This window comes from Sturnus vulgaris, chromosome 4 (genome assembly GCF_052056855.1).
Source record: "Sturnus vulgaris isolate bStuVul1 chromosome 4, bStuVul1.hap1, whole genome shotgun sequence".
Lineage (NCBI taxonomy): Eukaryota > Metazoa > Chordata > Aves > Passeriformes > Sturnidae > Sturnus > Sturnus vulgaris.
In genome coordinates this window covers 66,111,645-66,132,096 of record NC_142246.1, presented here as the reverse complement: position 1 = coordinate 66,132,096, position 20,452 = coordinate 66,111,645, and the positions used below count along the sequence as shown (strand labels likewise).

The 20,452-nt window shown below is 37.2% G+C and overlaps 2 long non-coding RNA genes across 6 annotated transcripts in view; one reads left to right on the top strand and one right to left on the bottom strand.

The window, feature by feature from the left end:
* Positions 1 to 3,480, top strand: part of LOC148224060 (uncharacterized) — a 113,468-nt gene extending 109,988 nt beyond the window's left edge. The window contains exons 2-4 of the long non-coding RNA XR_015803399.1: positions 30 to 199; positions 736 to 811; positions 2,463 to 3,480. This is a non-coding gene — a long non-coding RNA (uncharacterized LOC148224060). The remainder of the gene's footprint in view (positions 1 to 29; positions 200 to 735; positions 812 to 2,462) is intronic.
* Positions 1 to 20,452, bottom strand: part of LOC148224059 (uncharacterized) — a 52,016-nt gene that overhangs the window by 18,584 nt on the left and 12,980 nt on the right. The window contains exons 1-2 of one of the 5 annotated variants that reach the window (XR_015803395.1): positions 18,914 to 19,253; positions 12,575 to 12,646 (exon numbers count right to left, since the gene is read on the bottom strand). The exons of 1 other annotated variant lie outside the window; for it this stretch is intronic. This is a non-coding gene — a long non-coding RNA (uncharacterized LOC148224059). Of the gene's footprint in view, positions 1 to 2,437; positions 8,358 to 12,574; positions 12,647 to 18,913; positions 19,255 to 20,452 lie in introns of those variants that run through there. 3 more of the 5 variants (XR_015803398.1, XR_015803394.1, XR_015803397.1) reach the window with 3 other exon arrangements.

Sequence of the window (20,452 nt, the reverse complement as noted above, 5' to 3'; positions counted from 1 at the left end):
AAGTTACCCCAAATCCTTCTCTTTTCCAGGATGAACAAACCCAATTCTCTCAACCTTTCCTCATGCAAGAGGTGCTCCATCTCTCTGACCATCCTGGGGATCTGAAGGCACCAATTTGTAGCCTACCACAAATGTCTGATGGCAGAAGTCTTCCCTGGAGGGAGTGCTATTCTCCCTCAGAGGTGTGGGATTCAATATGGTATGAGCAAAAATATCCTCGTTTTATTTCTGCGATGGATTAGAAATAGATTATGAGAAATATTTTCTGACATAGATGCCTATGAATTCAGTAATCCCAGAGCCCTTTCTTATTTCTGTGTTTCTAAGGAGGAAACGTGTTGTAAAGCCAACCATTCTGCCTCCTAATGCTGCTCTTCACTGGATTTGGAGAAAAGAAAAAAAGGTAAAAAAGTTTTCATTCTTTTGTATGGGATTTGTTAAGGTCCTGGAAGATGGAGGGGTTAAGTCACTAATGATCTCATATGTGCTATACCACATTGGAAGGCATATTACTATTTTTGAGGCATTCAGTTTTGAGGAAAGGGCTTCTTTCTAAGGCAGTCTTTTACAGAATCTGAATTAGAACCTGGTCTTCTGATTTGGACACATTACAGATCTAACTGTAGCAATTTCACCATCTAGAGATGTCATATGATATTAAATAAACCTGTGGGATTGTTTTTTAAATATTTTTCTGTGGGTTTTTGTTGGTTAGTTGTTGTTTTTTTCCCCCAGAAGCAAGAATGAAGAACCAGTCTGGGGCTGAAGAACTGGTCGCTGGGGCTGGTAAAAGTCTGTCAGAGCTTAAAAGGTAATGCTGTGAGCTAATGGGAGGGGGAACTATCTGTCATTAGAGTAAAGTTCTCTTCAGTCTAGATCTGGTACTTCCTAAAGTTCAAACCTACTTTAATGTCAATTCTCAGACTCTATAGTTTCCTTGAGAAAGCCAGCAGGGACATGGAACTGTGGATAAGTAAAGTGAATTTTTAGTCACTGCTACATCGGCACTACAGCTGGGTAGAATTGTAGAGTTGTTTCTCCCCACCATCCAGGAAACTGACTCTCAACTGCTGCATTTTCTAAGAGATTTTCCGCACATAATCACATTGAATTGCAATTTATTTCAAAATATTTTTTTCTCTTCATACCCTTACCCCTCTCCTCTAGTGTTTTTTCAAGTGCTTCTTCACTGATTTTCTATTAAAGTGTTCATTAGCGTATCCTGATAGGTAGTAATCCTTGAATTATTTCTGCACTACATTTCAGTCATAACAGAGTAAGGCAAGGAGGACCTCAAAATCCGGTAAGGTTGCATGTCAACAGCATAAAAAATAACTAATCTCTGATGGCTGTCAGTGATATAAAGTGCTTCTTATTGTAAACTAAAGAACTAAAATCTCCTCAAAAAACCACATTAACGTATGTTTGTGAGGCAAATGGGAACTTATTAACTATAATTTAGCTTCTTTTTACAAGTTATAGGAGTAGAATACTTCTTCTCTTATTTATTTCCCTTTTGACAGAACCTTTCCATTTGTATCATGTTTTTTTTTTAAAAGCCTACTTACAAAGCCATTTATATTTTCACGCCTTTAGTAAATTCTGTCAAAATTCCTGTGTACCTAAAAACAAATGTAGTACATGTAACAGCTAAGCATTGCACTGTTCCAGTTTTAAATGTAGAAGTCATTTAGGACCTTTCTTAGATAACTGCGTTTTAAGATTGATTTAATAGTTTTCTGGGCAAAATAAGTTATTTTGAGGATTGCTTCCTTTGGGGTATTTTTTTGTGCATATACCACATATGTGCTGCAGAGCCAATGGTAATGCAAGGCTGACCTTTTTTTAGCATGATAAAAAATAAAGAGAAAAAAAACAAAGTATTGCATTTAGTACAATTATGCAGGATTGCACAATTGGTTTACAGTGATTTAAAAGAAGGCAAAAAAGTTAAAGCTTCAAATCAAACACACAAGCATAATAATTGAATTAAATAATTGAAGGTCCTCTTACTCCCATCTTTTGGCACCAAACTTCCTCCTTACCCTGAGTGAGATCAGTCTCCTGTTCAATAACTCACTCTCTTTTGCAGAATCTCAGTTTATCCTTAATGCAGGCAATGACTTCCATCAGGATTGAGAATTGTTCCCCTGGGTGATTCCTGTCCTCACCCTGCAATGCCCAGGTGACTTCAAATTACTTGGAAATATTCCTCACCACTTACAGAATGCACGATGCATTTTACAAGTTGTAGTGGCTCTAAAGGAGCAAACCTGTTTCCACAACCAGTGTGGGGAGCTTATTGCATGTTGGAGCATTATTGCACATGGTAGCCTTTGAAACCTCAAAGCAAGTTTTTCATATTTTCCCTAAATCTTCTTCATCCTTCTAACACACATTATATCCCACCATTCCACAGTGTGTTCCAGGCTCTTACAGTGGTTTTGCCTCCTATGTTACAGAAGAATGGCTCATCATCATCTTCTCCAGGGGATGACCAGTCATGAAAGAACTTCTGGATGAAGAAGAGAGTTTCTGGGTGTTTTCTGTCTAAGACTGCACAAACTTCTGATGGAAGAGGTGCCAGAGATGAATCTGCTTGGAGAGCAGGAGAGCAGATGGCAACTGAGCTCAAAGTCCTCCTATGCCAGAGCAGCATCTATTTGTGGGGGAGAGTTTGCTGATGGAAAATCCATAGCGGGACAAACTTATTCTGCTGTGACTCTGAAAGATACTCCAAGAAATACTGCAAACTTCTGCAGATGTAAAGCTTTCCTGTTCAGCAAATGGCAATTAAGATGACTTTTCTGACCACAGACACATTCATACAGAGATTTATGAGCACAAAGATAACAAAAAAAACAAAAAACCAAACCAACCAACCAAACAAAAAATACACATTTTTAAAAGATACATGAAAATTCCAGGCGCCAAAACTAAGGCAGAAAAAAGGCCCACATGCCAAGAATGCAGTTCTAGTTTGATTTGTTGTGGTATGGTGAAACCCACTGTTACAATCTCTTACTCTTGAGTCCACATATGTATGTGCACAGGGACACATTAAATGCCAGAAAACATTTTTAAGATAAAGCACAGTTTCAAGTGGCAGCAGGTGTAGCATGACAAAGATCAGGGCATGGTAACTTCTTCAAACATCTGAGAGTGTGGTCCCTACTCTGGGAAACCAGGCACAGAAATGAGACTTTTAATGGACTGTCAGTAGAAAGTACTAAGCTTTAGAGGACAATGATTGAAAGGTAACTTTAATTTGCTCCCAAAACTTAGACCTTCCACAGTATTCCCAACTGTTCTCAAACACAGTGATGTTTAAGCAGTAAGCATGTATGCATTTAAATGTGCTTTTCTTTCTAAAGAAAGCAAGAAAGATTTAAAAGCCTGATGGTCTTTTTTGTGTATTTCAAGTTATTCGTGTTAAAAATCATAAAAATAAAATATCACATTAGCTCTTGGGAAAAAAAACCAACAAAAACCACAAGAGAATCAAAGAAGAATGTGAATAAAAACACAGTAAGAAATTTATTTCAGTGATACGAAGCCCTACTTTAAATTTCAGTAGAGAAATACAAACTTGTAATGAAATGAATGTAATTAAAAACCTCATAATACACTAGAGGTGACCAATGGAGATAACCTTGTATCTGCAACCTCTGTGTGTACCTGTGTGAATAGACTTCCCTCCTTTACACATGTGACTGAAGGAATTTCTCCTTTTTTGTTAAGATAAGACTTTCATCTTATCGAAGATCATTTTAACTGCCTTTGCTTTTTGATCGTATAGAAAATTGAGCCTGTTGGTAGAAAAATTGTGTTCTCAGTGATGCAAATCAATATTTTCCAGATGGGCAATTGAAAGGAGTTATTCTTTAAACTCACTGTTAAAAAAAAAAAAAAAAAAAAAAAAAAAAAAAAAAAAAAGAAAAGAAAAGAGTAAAAACAAAAGTGCAGTACTGGTGCTTAGAACTTTGTATTTATTTGTAACATCAGAAACCTACAATTCTGACTGCCAAAAAATGATCTTCAGAGTTCAGAAGACAACTCTAGGGCAATCTACAGGATAAGTCAGGCATAATTCCATATGGGGCACATGCCAAATCACACATATTGCATGGACACTAATTGATCGTTACAGAAACCCCTAACTACCAGTGGAAAGAGGTAATGTGACAAACCCAGGCACTATTGCAGCTCCAAAGAATTCTCTGGAGCAATGACAGTTTTAACAGATGCCTATCTGTCCTCATATTTTACAAGTTGGCATGAGAATAAAAAGCTTTTTCTCATCAATTTTCAGGAGGAAAAAAACCCCAACTCACCAAAGCAAAAATTCCAATTCAATGGGACACTTTCAGCAAAAAATTTCTTCAACAAGGTCAATGATTTCAACAAAATCTGCATATTAATAATTTTGTTCTAGGAATTCAATTTCCACCAGTGTTAAAACTACTTTTACTTAAATTTTCAGGCCAAATGCTTCTCTCTAAGTTTATTCAACTCCAAAGGTTAATTTACTTCAATAGTCTCCTCCCATGTCCTGTGGAATACATGCTAAGTGACTCAGATTGCATTATACATTTTAATTGTAGTCTTGAAACATTTCTAAAAAATTCAGGACACACTTAAAGTAGTCAGTATCTGTTAATGCCATATTAAGGGAGACCAGCTGCAGGTTATCATAAATGTGAGGACTCCAGAATAGAAATGCAGAACTTTTTGCAAGATCACTTCTTGATACTTTCATATTGTAGCACTATTTGTATAGTAGTCAAAATTCTTATCAAGCTACATAGAGAAAAGAATCAGGTCTCACATGGCATGTATTATTTGACCACTATTTCTGCTGTTTGGGACTTCAAAGACATTTAACCTTCAACCCCAGCAATGACACTTACCTTTCATGAGACATCTGTGTAACAGCTGATGTGTTAAATCACAGCTGTATCTGGAAAGTCACAGCCATAAACCATTTGAAAAAAGAGCTTCTCTATATATTGCATATTTGAAATATGACAAGGTTACTGTCCTCATGCCAACAAGGAATCTCAAAGTCTTTGTATGTGAAAATAAGTATTTAAAACTTTAGAGAGGGATGGAAGGATGGTGCTTTTTCTTCCACTGTATAGCTTCAAAATAAACCTTTGCAATCTAATAGTTCAAGTGGGTTATTTAAGCAATTTATCTCATTTGAACAAAAAGGAATGTTTTAAGCCAACCCGTTTTTGCTACAAGAATATGATGTTTCATTTTCACTTAATAAAAGAAATGGTTCTCATGGGGTACAGAATTTATACACATGCTGCTTTAAGGTACCATTTAAAGACAGAGTTTAGTGAGAGATGTTGCAGGGAGTTATTAGTAAGTCTAATAACAATATAAGGTAGGGTACTGTAACTACTATAGTGACATTACCAATTTGTTTAACAGGAACATCAACAATTTTTTTGCCCTTGTATCATTGTGTTATGGCCTAGTTTTTATGATTCATTTATCTCGTTTTCCCCATAAATGTTGTTCTAGCTCTTTTTGGTCTTCTTCCCAGTTCCAACATCCTGTCTTGATCACTGCTTGGGCCATTGACAGTAGCAATATTTCATATGAAAATGAAGCGTTCTTGCCTACTAGTTCCAAGGCAGTTGCTTTTCCTTTACACTGATTTCAATTAACTTGAAGGAAAACAGACTCAAATGTTATTGGGAAACTCAGATTTTTCCTGTTCATTTCAAGCTGTCTTGTGAATTCTGCCTCTTAGGGACTTTGTTAATTCTTTAGTTGTCACTGAACGACTCAAATTTTTTTCTTAATATCACACTCAGACTGAAAAGAGGGGAAACCAGCAACTGGGGAAACCAGAAATATAACAGAGAAAGAAAGTGATTAGAGCTGTGCCATTCTGAACACCAGAACATCAATTTTATTCATCTATGTGATGGGAACAGAGCTGCCTTACAAATTTTTACTATATTTAAGGATTTTTTTGAGACAAGGAAAGAGTGAAACCCATGTATTTTTAATGGCTTTCATCAAACCTTTGAAATTTGAGGAACACCTTGCACACACAGATTTTCCTAAGTTTTACTGTCTTGCCAGTACAACTGAAAGTTCCCTAGATTACTTTCTTAGATCACATTTTCCCCATTAAACTTCTGCAGTTTTACTGGTCTCAGCTGAACTCTTCTTTTATTAGAATGTGGGACAGCAAGGAATCCTGACAGTAACAGCACAGGGAGAAGGTGTCATCTGTCCCTCATTACAACATGCACCTCTTGCTGTGCAGCAGTAATGCTGGGAAAGTGTTCTCCCAGTCCTCCCAGTGTCCTGCAGCTGCAAACACTGCTAACTTCTTCCCTAGATTTTCACTCCGTAGCTGTAGAGAACCTTCTTCCTCTTGCAAAGTGCAATCTTTCAAAGTTTTGCTAATTTCTTTCTTTTCATCCTCTTTTAAAGTCATCTTTGCACTGTCTTATCACTGCTTTGCAATGAGAAATCAGAGATCTGGAGACATCATTGTTATTTATCTTGAAGAGCAGCTCTATCATTGTCTCAGCCCCAAAGGCAGACTTCCAAGGCCACCCTACTGGAAGGGTGGCCTGTGCATGGCATTTCCCTGTGGTTTCTCTCTGTACCGTTTCTGTTTGAGAGATTCTCTCTGAGAGATTCAGCAATAACCTGATAAACACATAAACAAACAAAATAAAAGGTAAATAAAGGTGAGCATAGAGTTTTTTTCCCCAGACACAGAGCTGCTTAGAGCTTCTCACTGATCCCTGTGCTTCCGATAGCATCAAGACTTTACCAAGCCCAAAGCTTTAATGAACTCTCAGAAAAACAAGAAAACTAATTCTGTGTTTATTTTTTTAACCCATTTCCTCCTGTTTCCCTTTCCATAGAACCCTGTGCAGAGAAGAGAGGCTAAACCCAGCCTCTCCACCACCTTTCTTTTCATCTGATGTTTAGAAGGAGAGGTGCCCTCACTGCACCCTCGTTGGGGCTGGCAGAGCTGACAAGATTTTGAGTGCCCATCCCTGTAGCCTGCTCCCTCTGCTGAGACTCACCACACAAATGCTGGCCCCATTTCAGACCCTACAACCAGCCATCTGCCCTTTTTAAAAACTATCTTCTTTCCCGTGTGGTATGAGGCACCATCCTTCAGTGTGGCTTCATTTTTTAATGCTTTTCCAGTGATTCAGGGGACTAACCCGCACTGTCACACCACCTCAGCAGAAGCTGATTTTCCTCCCATTGAAGTCAATAGCAAAATTCTTGTAATAAAAAGAGAAACTGAATACAGATGAACATTAACCATGTCCTTTCAACATTTTTCTCTGCCTAATGGAGTATATTAAAGCTTCTCTGCATAACTTCTGAATAGTACTGCATGCAATTTCATTATTAAAGTTTCACTTAATTTAATACCGCTTTGAGGTTTCTGGTTAAAAATAAAATATGATTAATGCTTACAGAAGAGAATGAGAAATCGGAGTGTTAAGAATTCTGATAATGGCTACAGTTTCTGGGTAAATTGCTTTGGTAATTTTCATAGTTAAACATGTTAATTTTACCCTTGCTTATTGCAGTTCCCCACCCTAACAGTCACTTGCTCTTCCTGATGATTCTTTTAAAAATTAATTAGTTAGTGTGGCATTTAGCTGCTCACTACAACTCACAAAAAACCAGTAATTTTCCCTGAAGGTCACTGGTATCTGTACACAACTGAAAGGACATGAGCATCCAGTCATAGGCATTTATCCTTCCTGTATCATGAATGAATTTCTGTTTTAGAGCAAGGAGGATTGCCTGAATTACCAAATCTCCCTCTGGCTCTCTGCTAAATCTGAGTTTTCAAGAGAAGAAAGCTCATATACACTAGGAGGAGGAGGGACAACTATGATGTGCTCCAGGTCCAGTCTGAAAAAGTTATCAGGATGCCAAGTATTAGACAACACTCTTAGCATATTGATCTCCAAAAATGGTGCTAAAATTCTAATGGTGGGATGGATAAAAGTCCATAAAATTGGATAACAAATAGTGCTTTTTGGTAAAAATCTAGCACTGTTTTGGAATATGTTTGAATAGGAGCAGAACAAAACCAAGGACTGTGTTTCAAAAGAACTGAGTTTCATAAATTCTTGGTTTTGGCACATGCAAGTTCATATCCTGGCTTCCCAGTCAATCGGTGAAAGCCTATTAGGATAATCAAGGATTCATTAGAGAAAGAAATTTGATCAAATGGAGTAAAGAAAGCCAGATGTTGATGCCTTCCTATGTCCCTCATGCCCTACTTTTTCATTCTATAGATTTAGCTGGAATTTTTCTCATGCAAGATGTACATGCTGTCAAAGTCTATCTACCTATTATCATGTGAAAAAATATAATCTAGCAATTAAACACAGAAGATATATTATGACAAAAATGGAAAAAAAAAACAACTGTTAATCCAACAGAACTGCCTTGGCAACATCGCAAGCTGCCCAGTCCGTCTTCTTTATTAATTATTATTAATTATTATTGTTATTATAGGAGATACATAGTACCCTGCCTAGTGTTAATATCTGTGTAGGACTTGAACATAATGAGGTGATTTGGAATTCTCAAAGAGAAGTCACCCTGCAATTCGAGATGCAGATAATCACATTTTCCAATGGGTTTTGTTAATTCACATTTGGCCAAGACATTAAAAGCAATTATTACATTAAGCTCTTACAGGTTTAAAGAGGATCTTTTTAGATAAATATATGTGCATGTTAATAGATGCTTTATAAAAATTGAAATTTATTTCACAGATGATCATCAACAAAACTTCTGAATCCCAATTGCTGGGGAAATTTGAATCTGCCTGCTAATCTAAAATTCATAGATAAATTTTAACTAAGCCTTATTAAATAGAGAGAACATAATAAACGTGGTTCTTTTCCTAAGAATTATGTGATATTAGCCCCTGACCCAGAAAACACTCACCTTTGGGCATAATAAGTAGTTCTGTAAAAATCAATAGAAATTCCCATAAAAGTAAAGTATTAACTTAATGTGTTTAGAATCTGTGAAAAAGTTGGACCATTCTTATTATTTGAAACTTATCTTGAAAATTAACGGGCCATAATGACCTAGAGAAGGAAATAAATTACAAAAGAAAGGAGTCAGCAAATAACTGGTATTTCTTCCTGTGGCTGCAGGTTAACCAGTCAGATCTAAACCAAGTGGTGATCTTCATGAACAGTGAAATCCAGAGCAATATCTCAGTCATGCCTAGTGGAGCCAGGGATGCTCCTCCTGTGCTTTGCTAAATCTATGTACCCTCCACTTATAATCCCATGTAACTTGACATCAAGAATTCTCTTTTTACAGTCATGAATAAAAATTTAAATATTATTACTGATTAAAGAAGTATCAATAAGATTCCCAAATAGTAGTGATGAAATACCCAAAGCAAAGCATATCGATAAACAAACAGAACATGTATATGACTAAAGATTTGATTCCCAGCCTACATCCACTCCATTTGCTAGGGCTTGTCATCCTTTTTGTAAATGTAGGGACAAAAAAAGGCACAACTCATCTATACTGTATCTCTTCCCTTCCTACTCAACATATGTTTTGCTTTTATTTCTCAGTTATAGTTTCCTACTAAAATAAGCATTTTTCCTAAGCAGAAAATTTATTTAAAATAAGGAGAAAATGGTATAACATGAAAGACTTGAGGAGAGCTTCTACTGCTAATCAACAAATCTTTTGTTTGGATCCAAATGGTTATTGAATAGAAGTTGCTCTCAATAAAAATAAATCTTTTTCTTCTTGAGTAAGTACCAAACACTCCAATAAAACTTTTTATGGAGAAACCAAACTTGCTTATAATTTGCAACTCTAGCATTTGAGTCTTACCAGTGCAAGACCAGACTCTAAAAGGAAAAAAAAAAAAAGGAAAAAAAATGTGATAGAGACAATTAAAAACACTTTTAAATTCTCAAAGGTATTTGTTACATAAGCTAACACAAATCATGGAGTCATTGCTGGAGCCAGCTACAAGCCGAGTTTTTTCTAGAAAAAAGATAAATTGTGAGCAGGGAGGGGTGTGAAACCAGCTACATACCAACACCCTTAAAGCTAAAAGCTACACTGCAAATATTGCAGGATGCAGAAGTACATGCTGCCTGCCCAGGCACCACTGAGAGTGGGAAGGAAAGACCAGAGCCATTATGAAACCTCACTGCTTTAAATCACACCCCCAGTAGGGAACAGAGACAGTTCTGCAGCTCTCTCTGTTAAGCATAATTTCTTTAATACTGGTTTCCACAAACAATAATTTTCTATCTAAGTCAGAGGGAAAAAAGGTAAATTCAGTAATTTAACATGGCTCTGGATATTTCTAATGGCCTGTAATCAAAATTCTCATTTCAGTGAAAAGATAAGGACACAAACTCATATGAAGATGTTACGATAAAGTGAATATCAATACCATATAAAGTTGCTGACAGAGAACAAATATTTCCTCCCACTTATAAGGCTCAATACACAAAGAAAAAGAAGAGAAATAAACCCAAAGATACTTAAATAAATTTTCCTTCAGGCAAGCTTGCTCTATCATAGGCAGCTTCAATTTGCATCTCAGATGCATAAAGTATCTTTGTTAAGAGGTCTTCCTGTCCAGATCTTGAGGTCTGCATTGTATTAGAAAAAATATTTGGAGTTTCTCAATTCTGTGTAAATAGGGTGCAGGGGAACAAATAAGAATCTACTCATTACTCTACTAACCCCATAACCCTATTTTGAAAAAAATTAAATTCAAAGCCAGCAGTCTATGTTAAATTTCAGATTGGAAACTTCTAAAAACTCTGATCTAAGTATATGGATTTTTATGAGTAGTCAAAGGGTCGTAATGATGAGAAACTTTGACTTTTGTGATCTCTGTCTTTTCAGCACAGGGTATCTTTAGAACTACCATCCTAATACTTTCTGCAAACATTGTGGGGGTATTGTTGGAATATCTGGGTGTTAAATAAGAGCCTAAAAGATGAACTTCACAGACTAGTTAAGTATAAATGATATATTTTTTATCTCTTTCTCTGCCAGAATTCAAACCTGGGGTGTAGACAGAAATTCATAAAAGCCTTTAAAGCAAATCCCAGTTTGTTGCTCACTGAATAGAACCCATCCAGTCAGCTACAGAAACATCTACTAGTGATAAAACAGACTGTGGTGAAACAATCTGAACACTTTCTCAGGAAGGATGAAGAGTAAATAAGAATTTGCTGTGTATGGTGTATTTCATCAAGACCTGAATGAAGGAACATTTAGTTCTGCACAGCAGTCAGCTGACATGAAAAAACGAATACTCGACCCAAATCTTGCAAACATTTCCAAATAAAGCCCAGGTTTAGCAGTCTCAGAGCAGAAGTTACTAGCATTCATGGCTACATTTCAGCAGTCATCTCTAGTAGCCACTTTCCTTAGTCTTCTATCTTACCGAATGAAATGACTGGTGAAAGATTCCTCCCACTGCCTGGGACAGAATATAACTCTGTCGGTGCCTGATGTACTCCAGCAGAAGGTGGATGAGTATCCATCACTTCAATTTCTCCTCTCATGATTGCAAACTCCTTATCCACACTCAGAAACATCTGCTCATTCTCTAATGAGGAAGGAGGCAAGACTCTAATTTTGTAGGTGCTCTCCTGTCAAACATTTGATCTGTTCTCCAACCCGTCTACTTGCAGTAACTCAAACTGCTAATCCTTCTATTCCAGTTTGGATCTCCATGAGCTTCTGGATTACCCTGTTTGCAAAGCTTTCCTACTGTACATCTCTGAAAACCAGTATGAAATTTAGAGCTGAGAAAGTTGAGAAAGCAAGAATTCTCCTCAGAGGTAAACTCTTCTCTTGCTTTTGGGTTGCTACCAGGAAATCTGAAAGCCTCTTGATACCAGACCTACCTTCTTGCTTTTCTTCCTTTTTAATATTATTGTCTCTCTTTTAATTATTGTGGCACCAGGAGACCCCAAATGCAATCAGTGCCTCATTCTGCCTGTCTCTGTGAAGACATATGGTATGAGACAGCCCTTGCCCTGAAGAGCATACAGTTTAAATAGGCAAGACAATAATGAGACACATTAGCATTGTTATCACCATCTCCCAGGTGGGAAATTGAGTCACAAAGATGGAAAGCAACATGCTCAAAATCACATGTCTACACCAGACAGGGAAGCATGGTTTGGTCCTTTTGGAGTTAGCAAGCATTAAACTGATAAATTGACACAGCAGAAAGACACACTGATGTGCCAGTTTGTGTGCAGAAGCCCTACAGACCAGGCATGCATCATTTTGGCCCAAACAAGCTCTGAGAGCAGGTCTTGCATTAAGGCACTTACAGTATGGCCAAGGCAGTTGTCCCCACCTCACTCTCTTTTCTATTTGGTCTGGGTGGCCTAAATGCACTGAACAGGTGCCCATAAAAAGCAGGTAATGCAGAAATACAATTTTTTCAAGACTCAATCAAGTAGATTTCTTTAGAAGCTGTTCCTTGTGGTGTTGCTTGTCCCCAAGGAGAGCAGCAGATCTTTTTTACCTTCTCAGCAATCCTGTTGACCTGGACTCCAAAGCATGGGCAGAAAACCCTTATTTTCCTCACAGTAAAGATCTGAAAGTGAAGCCAAATTACATATTGTGCCTCATTTTGCTAATATCCAATAACCTGATTAAAACTAAGAACATCTTACATATTTGAAAAATAACACGGTAAAGAGACAGACAATTGTATGCAATTTCGTTTCTTCTGAGGAAAAATGTGTTTCTGAAATGACCTTATTTATTATACTAAAAATGAGAGATTTCTCTTGTCTTTTTGAAGTGATATCATATTGTATTTATAAGTGACAGCCCTCTCACTTAAACTGCATTTATTTATTGAATGAATAACATTCATTGTTATTCATCTGTTGAGGGGCTATTGCAGACTGAGCTATTATGATGTTGTGTTGGTCTCTTATCCTTTCTTCTTTCATCTGATTAACAGCATATTAAATTCTATTTCTTTTATCAGGAAATTAATGATCTTAAGCTTTGTAAAATTTGCATATGTTTTTCCAAAATCTAGTGGGGAAAAAGAAAATTCCACAGTGATTTCTTGGGCATGACTTCTTTTTGCTGATAACCTCAGGATATCTTGAGATTTTTGCAATAATTTATAGAAGTCCTCCATTATAATTTTGAAGTGGAAGGTCATTTTCATAAAATAACTAAGAGCTATGAAATAAATCCCCCTCCTTCCTTCCCTCCAAAAGAAATAATAATAATAATAATAAAAAATAATAAAACAAACACACAAATAAATTATGCCAGAAATCAGCATGGACTGATTGTGACAAATGCATCTTTTGCTATTTTTTTTTTTTTTTTGTTACATATGACATAATACCCTCTTCTTATTAAAAAAATACTTGAATATAGTGTAGTGTAGAACATGTAGATTGTTGTTTTCATTATCAGAAAAGTAATTTGGATGTGCTACAGTAGCACTTGACATTTGTTATCTATCTTGATCTCATCAACGTTTTTATGACAAAATACTGCATACCAAGCTGATTCAGACAAATCAATGCTTCTCTAATTTTTACTTCCCAAAAACACATGCAAAGGTTTTCACATATTAATAAGCTGTTACATTAAAAAAATTTAAAAATCAGCAAGTCTTCAAAAAGAAAGATAATAAGATACATTTCTTTGAATGGTTAGTTTGATAGAAGGAGGGAAACTGAAAACCAAGGTGGTAGAAAAGATCTCCTGGATAGTGTCCATGTCACACCATAGCCCTTTCAGAAAGTCAGCCAAACCCATTGTGAAACGAATTCATTTTTTTACCACCTTCTTGTGTTACTACTCTTGGTAGCATGTCCTGATTGCATAAGATTAATGTTAATTTGATTTTTTTCACAGTTCAAATCATGCTACCTGTAATTCCTCTATAATTTCAGTCATTTGTATCCACAATTCAAAAGAGTACAACTGTGTAACACAAAGTCTATTTTATGTATCAGGCAGTTACTTTAAGTAGTAACTATATGTTAGCTCCTTAATGACTCAATACATAGTCTGTGGGGGATCAAGAATGATATCCCATTTTCGAGATGGAAAGATAAAGGAGGAAAAAATGATTTAATTTCTAATCCAAGCATACAAAAATCAATCTAAAAGATTCCTGCTTTATGTTCTAAGCTTGACTGTATTTACTGATGTAGATCATGTGCAAAGGAACAGCTGCCATCTCCAGAGTTCACTTGCCACGTACACTCCATGACCTATTCAGAGGTTACCTAGGAATGTACAAGAGGACAGAGGTGCTCTGAATCAATTAAAATTTGCCTTAAAACACATGGTGTTCACAGTAATCAGTTAAAGCCTTCCCTCAAGTAAGTTTCCCCATGCCCTTTTATATAGACTTTTACATTCCTCAGCTATTCACATCATCCCTGGAATAATTTGCATAGCTATCTAATATTTAAGGAGGTATATGATGGCCTCTAGTGGTGCATAACAGCATGGAAATGATGAACTGCTGCTCTGTTTCCTTAGAGTTTTAAATATAGCATGATAGAAAAGCAAACACACATTCAAACTGGATCTTCTGAGTGAGGAAAAACAGAATACAGTCCACAGCAAATGTAAATGGTTCATCACTTTTTGCTTGGTAAGAAAGAAAAAATTCCCGAAGACAACCTGATTACATGGGAATAATTTTTTAAATATTCAAAATTTGTTTAATATTTAACACTGTTTTCTCTCTCCCAGTCTTTTGATCACTGTACACTTCTAGGCTTTGGCCTGCTGGTACTGCAAGCCACTAATTCTTTGGGAACACTGTGGATACTGAAAGAAAAAATGCATCTGATTTTCCATAGAGAAGGTGCTTACACAGTGGATGTTTTCCAGCCTGAATTATTCCTTCATGTTAAAAAATACTTTTATCATTATATTCGTGATTTATTTTTTAAAAGACGGTACTTAAATCAATTTCTAACAAGAAAAACACCAAAATAAAATTTTATCATATTAATTTGTCCTTATTCTTACACATGGCATCTCATGACCCAAAGAATTCTAAGAAGGCTCACACACAGGTGATGGGATTTACTGCTATACAACAAAGAACAGGAATGCAGAAAATTAAAGACTAATACATTCTTTAGAAGGTTAAATATTAAAGAGCTACTTTTCTGTGTATCTTCTCTTAAATCTATTTGGGTTTTTTGCTTTAATCGCTTTGATATTTTTATTTCTACATTGCTTCTTGATTTTACCTTCACAAATATTTAGTAAAGCTATCAACACTTATAGGTTGAAGTTTTAGTCTGCAATTCCATTCTACAGTTCCATGTATCATTGCAAAGAATGCTATGAGTATTCAGAGATACTAATTTCTTTTTAAGCAGTAACTCATAATTTCCTGGAAAGTTTTCATATCATGTTTTTGAAAGTTTTCTAACTGGAAATACACTCATAAACATTTTTATTTAAGAGAATTTGAAAGGAAAAGCTACTGATCTCAGTCAGTGGCCTCCACAGCTCTGCTTCAAGCAAATTTTCAGAATCTAAGTCCTAAGATACATAATTGCTGTAGCTCGTTCCCAAGGAAAATGCAGAGATCAAAGTATAGAGTAAGGCCATTCAAGGGAGCTTCTGAATACATCTTTCCCTCTGTTATACAACATTTTGAAACAGCATCTTCTTTATCCTAGGCTATCTGCAGACTTAATCCACACATCACACATGCTGTGGGCAGAAAGCTAGGGTAGAGAAGGATATTACAATGATTCTTTTTTTTTTTTTTTTTCCTAATTCTGAAAGCCATTTCACAATTACTGTCAGAGAGATGTAAGCCAGCAATGTCACAGGCACTTTTCCTTAATTTCTGAATTTTTGCCACGGAGGTTGTTTAGGTGCAATCTGACAGCAAGCAAAACTTTTTTCACATCAGAAGAGAAAACTATAGCCAAGAGGATGCCTAAAATATAGTGGTCATTGATTCCTTTAACTTCTTCTAAGTGAAAGAGTAAAAGTTGAATTATTATCTTAAATAATTCTGAAAAGTTTTGAAGTGTATGCAGTTTTTCAGCTACACCTTTTTTCCTGGCAGTTTCTCACATGTCTCAGAGTCTCATGAATTTCAGCATCTTACCTCTTAGCTACACAAGCTACTTCTGCTACACACAGTCCTCCCTAAGCACAGTCTCAGGGTTCATGGATCACGTTTTCCCTGAGCCAAAGTGAGTCTACCAGATGAAAACCTAGGAATGATCCATTCACAGTGGGATTTCCTGCCTCACACTCTTCCCTCTCCTTCCTCCCAGTCCCTGTGCTCAGCATCACTCCTGCTTCTCCCTCTGGGATCTGTATGCCCAACACAGTGTGAAATATTAACTAGATAATGATTTTTATTTCTCTTTCTGGAGATCAGAGGAGCTACTAAGGAAAGCACTGCTATGAAGCAGAATTCAGGGAGCTGTCAGCTGAGGAGCAGCCACCAGCCGCTGTCTGAGCAGCAGTGATGTTAATGTACAGTGCTATATCTTAATAGCATCTCAATTGGCTATTAAAATGCAGCACTGTGAATTAAAATCACTACCCCACTGCTGCAGGAATACTTACCAAACATGCAGTCTCTGAAAATTACCTTTTGGCTCAATAGAATGCTGTCATGCCAAGTGAGCTGTCTCAGCTCCTCTAATTTTCTGCTGAAGAAATAAAACCCTTACTTTTTAATTTTAAATATACGTGATTATGTTGGATGGCACATTCAGCCAAGACAACACACAGATAGCACAGGTGAACTGCAGGCTGTGTCTCAGAGTTCAATAGCAATTGAACCTCCTCAAGAAAACGGTGCTAACTTCCAGAGCAGTTATTATTCTCAATTTCTTTAAAGAATGCCTCTTAAAATAATATGTTTTCAGGTACTAGAGATGGGAGAACAGGATAATGCAGCTGGTATGAATTTGTTTCTGGAAACTTACAGGTTATAAGCAAGAGAATTCTGAAAAGGTGGGATAAGAGAGATGATGAAGGCTACAGGATGAATGTTGGGGTAAAATACATGAATGGACTGCACTCAAAAAGAGGAAGAGGTGAGGCTGGTAGACTGCATAATACAGGGGGAGGATGAAGTTAAAAAAAAAAAAAAAAAGCATCCTTTGATCCAAACAGATGGTTTGTGGGAAAACTTTGTCTCAACTTCTGAGTGCATAGATTCGGGTGAGAATAAGGAAAACCACAGAGGCGAACATAAAAGACAGAATGATGTAGCGAGCTCATGGTGCCCTCCCTGACTCATAGTAGAAGATGATGAAAAGTCAAGACAAAAAGATCTCTCAAATACAGGAAAAATATGTTTCAATTGCATAAGCTTCAAAATGTAGACAGGGTCTCTGTGCTTCAAATGCCTACCATACTGAATTGATATGATCTGAAAGGTAAAAATACACCTGTTTGATAGGCTTGGGCATCTTACCTCCTCTTTTGCTACATACAACTATCACACATCTTGTGCTGCACAGTCCCTACCAGACATGTCTGATCTGGTTTGAAAGGTAGAACTAGTCAGGGATATTTGTACGAAGTCAGGTTCCTTCAAAGAAAAGCTGTTTCCTAAACATTATGTTTAGGCATCATCAGCTCTGTTTAATCTTTTACCTGGATTCCAGATGTACCTGCCCAAGGGCCAGGGAAACTGCACCTTTTGTTTTAAGTCAGATATAATAAAGTGTCCCTCAGAGCCAGGGACTCCTGAAGCTGCAGAGCAATAGCCCCAGGGACTCTGCTAGCTTGGCTGTCCTGCATCTCCAGTCCTTGAGAGAAACAGGCAGCTAGCCCAATGGAGTTGACAATGTTGGCAGTTTCATTACTGGTATCATCTGGGATGCTGACAAGAACATCAGTTACAACTAAAAATCTAAAGGAACAGAAAGTTCTTATTTGTCAGAGAATTCAGATGTGTGGTTTCTCAGATTCAGTCTGAAACCAGTACTCCTTGGCCCACAAAATCCACACATGTGCAAACTAGAAACAATTATTTTGACAGCTCTACTGCAAAATTGATCCTTGTTTTCCTTTTTAAATATTCCCATAGGAAGATAAAACTGATCAGGCTGTAAAAAAAAAAAAAAGCCCAAAAAATCCCACCCAAACAAAACCATATTCTGAGCCATTTGAACAGTTAGGATGATGGTTTATATAATCTACTGCTAGAATTTGCAAATATCTCCAATTATAGTTAGGTAAAATTTTGAAAATATTGTATGATTAGCTCTTGAATTGAAAAAACAAAAAATGCTGCTCTGCAGTAAGGATCACATCCTTCTTTTTAGTCAGACATCCTACCTACATCAGTCTCTAGGAACACACTAACATATCATGCTGCAGTGACATTTGAGCCTACACAAGAGTGTGGGAGCAAGTTAAGAGTAAGCAGTTCACTGTGCTCAAATGTAAGAAAAAGATTTAGTCACTAAAGAAATATCTTCAATCTTTTGGGATTTTGAACTTCATAGAATGATAGAGGTTAGATGGGACATCTGGATGTCATCTGGTCCAAGTGCCTGCTCAAACAGGGCCATCTAGTGCTGATTGTCAACAAAATCTCCGGGCAGTACTACTTGCTCCTAATACTTGGTTATCCTTTTCAATCTCACTTGAAAAAAAAGGGCATTTGCTTTTGAATTTAAGATGAGAGGAAAAAATTTAAAAACCGCTCTAAACAGTTTAAGAGAAGCTGGGCTGGATTCCACATTACCCAGCACCAAAGCCTGCAGGACTTCAGGAAAAGGTGACATTTGCCATGTGTAACAGTGCCCAGCTGTCAAATGAAAGACCAAATGAGCATCTGCCTTTAAAATAAAAGTAAAACAAATCTCACCTAAAAAACAGAGTCTCTGCAAAAAAGAACACCGTGCTGCATCACGTCCTCCCCTCCACCTTTTCCTTCCCCCGCTTCGACTGCGCTTTAAATAATCCGAGCCAGCGCTTTATGCAACACCAACAGCAAGCACCGGGATGATACTGCACTGGTGACCTTGGATTTTCCAGCCCATTACTCCTGACTGGTTCCTGCAAGAGTGCTACATTGCCACCTGCCACATCACACCTCCTCCAATGTCGCAGGGAAGTCAAACTGCTCGCACTTCCCCCGTCCCACCCGCGCTCTGCCGCGGAGCTTTCTCTGCTGATCTGTGAAAAGGGACTGATCCAGGGCTCTCAGCGAGCTCAGGATCCTCCCTCGCTCCCTCCTTCCCTCCCTCCCTCCCATGCCTGTGGTTGTCACTTATCTGGTAGGAGGCTCAGAAGAAGACAAGGGAATATAAGCGGAAATATTTCCATTTTCAGCCTGGTTAAAGGAGTATTTCAAAGCAACAGATGCTGCGAGATTTATGAAGTGTTCAAAAGACAGTATATATTACAATTGTCACAATTTGGTATTTTTTTTTTAAAGAAACATAGATACTTTCAAGGTGTTACGATGCATACACAATCTGAATGATTATGTCCAGAAAAAAAAGGGTCAAATCAAGGTTTTTGCCACTAGTAGTAAATTTTTACATGTGAGCCATACTTGAAGTAATTAGCATAGTTGTTTGCCTTTTTATTTCTACAAAAGCAGATGACAGACTACCCAGAGACCCTAAAGAAAATTGCCTCAGGGGAAGACAAAAGCTGTCAACATCAAGCTGCAAAGATCTCTTTGAGGAAGAAAACAAATTCCCAGCAAGAGAATTGATATGCCTGCTGATGAGCTCTTCAAATATGAAACACAGACACTCAGAGGGAGCCTGCTGCAAACACATCCACAGAAGCAACAGAACATTTGGCAAAAAATTTGGCACTAGAAAAAAATGAATACTGAAAGCAAGCATAAGGATGTGATGGAACGAAGAAATGCTGGCATGTCACACAGAAAAGAAGAGCTGAAGGAAAAGCAAATATGCCTAGCAAGCTAAATAGAAAAACATGTGCTTTCTGGCAGGCCTGGCTACTACCAGCAGTAGTGATGCTACTTGATTCAAGTGTTAAGGGAGCATTTCATGTCACACAGAAAAATGTGGTAGATGTGCTGATATTACTGCTTTTTATTGAACTAATACAACAGAAAAACCAAAAAAAGGTTTAACAGCCTGCCCCAGAGAGTTAGCAGAGAATTTTCTGCTCAAAGAGATTTTTCAATTCCTACAATGATTTTCCTATAAAAAACATTTCCCATAGGCATTTTTAATTTTTTTGTCTAAATGATCCCATTATCTGTTCAATGGCAGAAATTTGTGTTGGTTTTGCCCAGCCTGGTTTTTGGTAGTGGGGCTGATGGGGGTTCTACAGACGTGGCTTCTGTGTGAAGCTGCTGGAAGCTTCTACCATGTCCAGCAGAGCCAATCCCTGATGGCTCTGAAGATGGACAGGCTGCTGG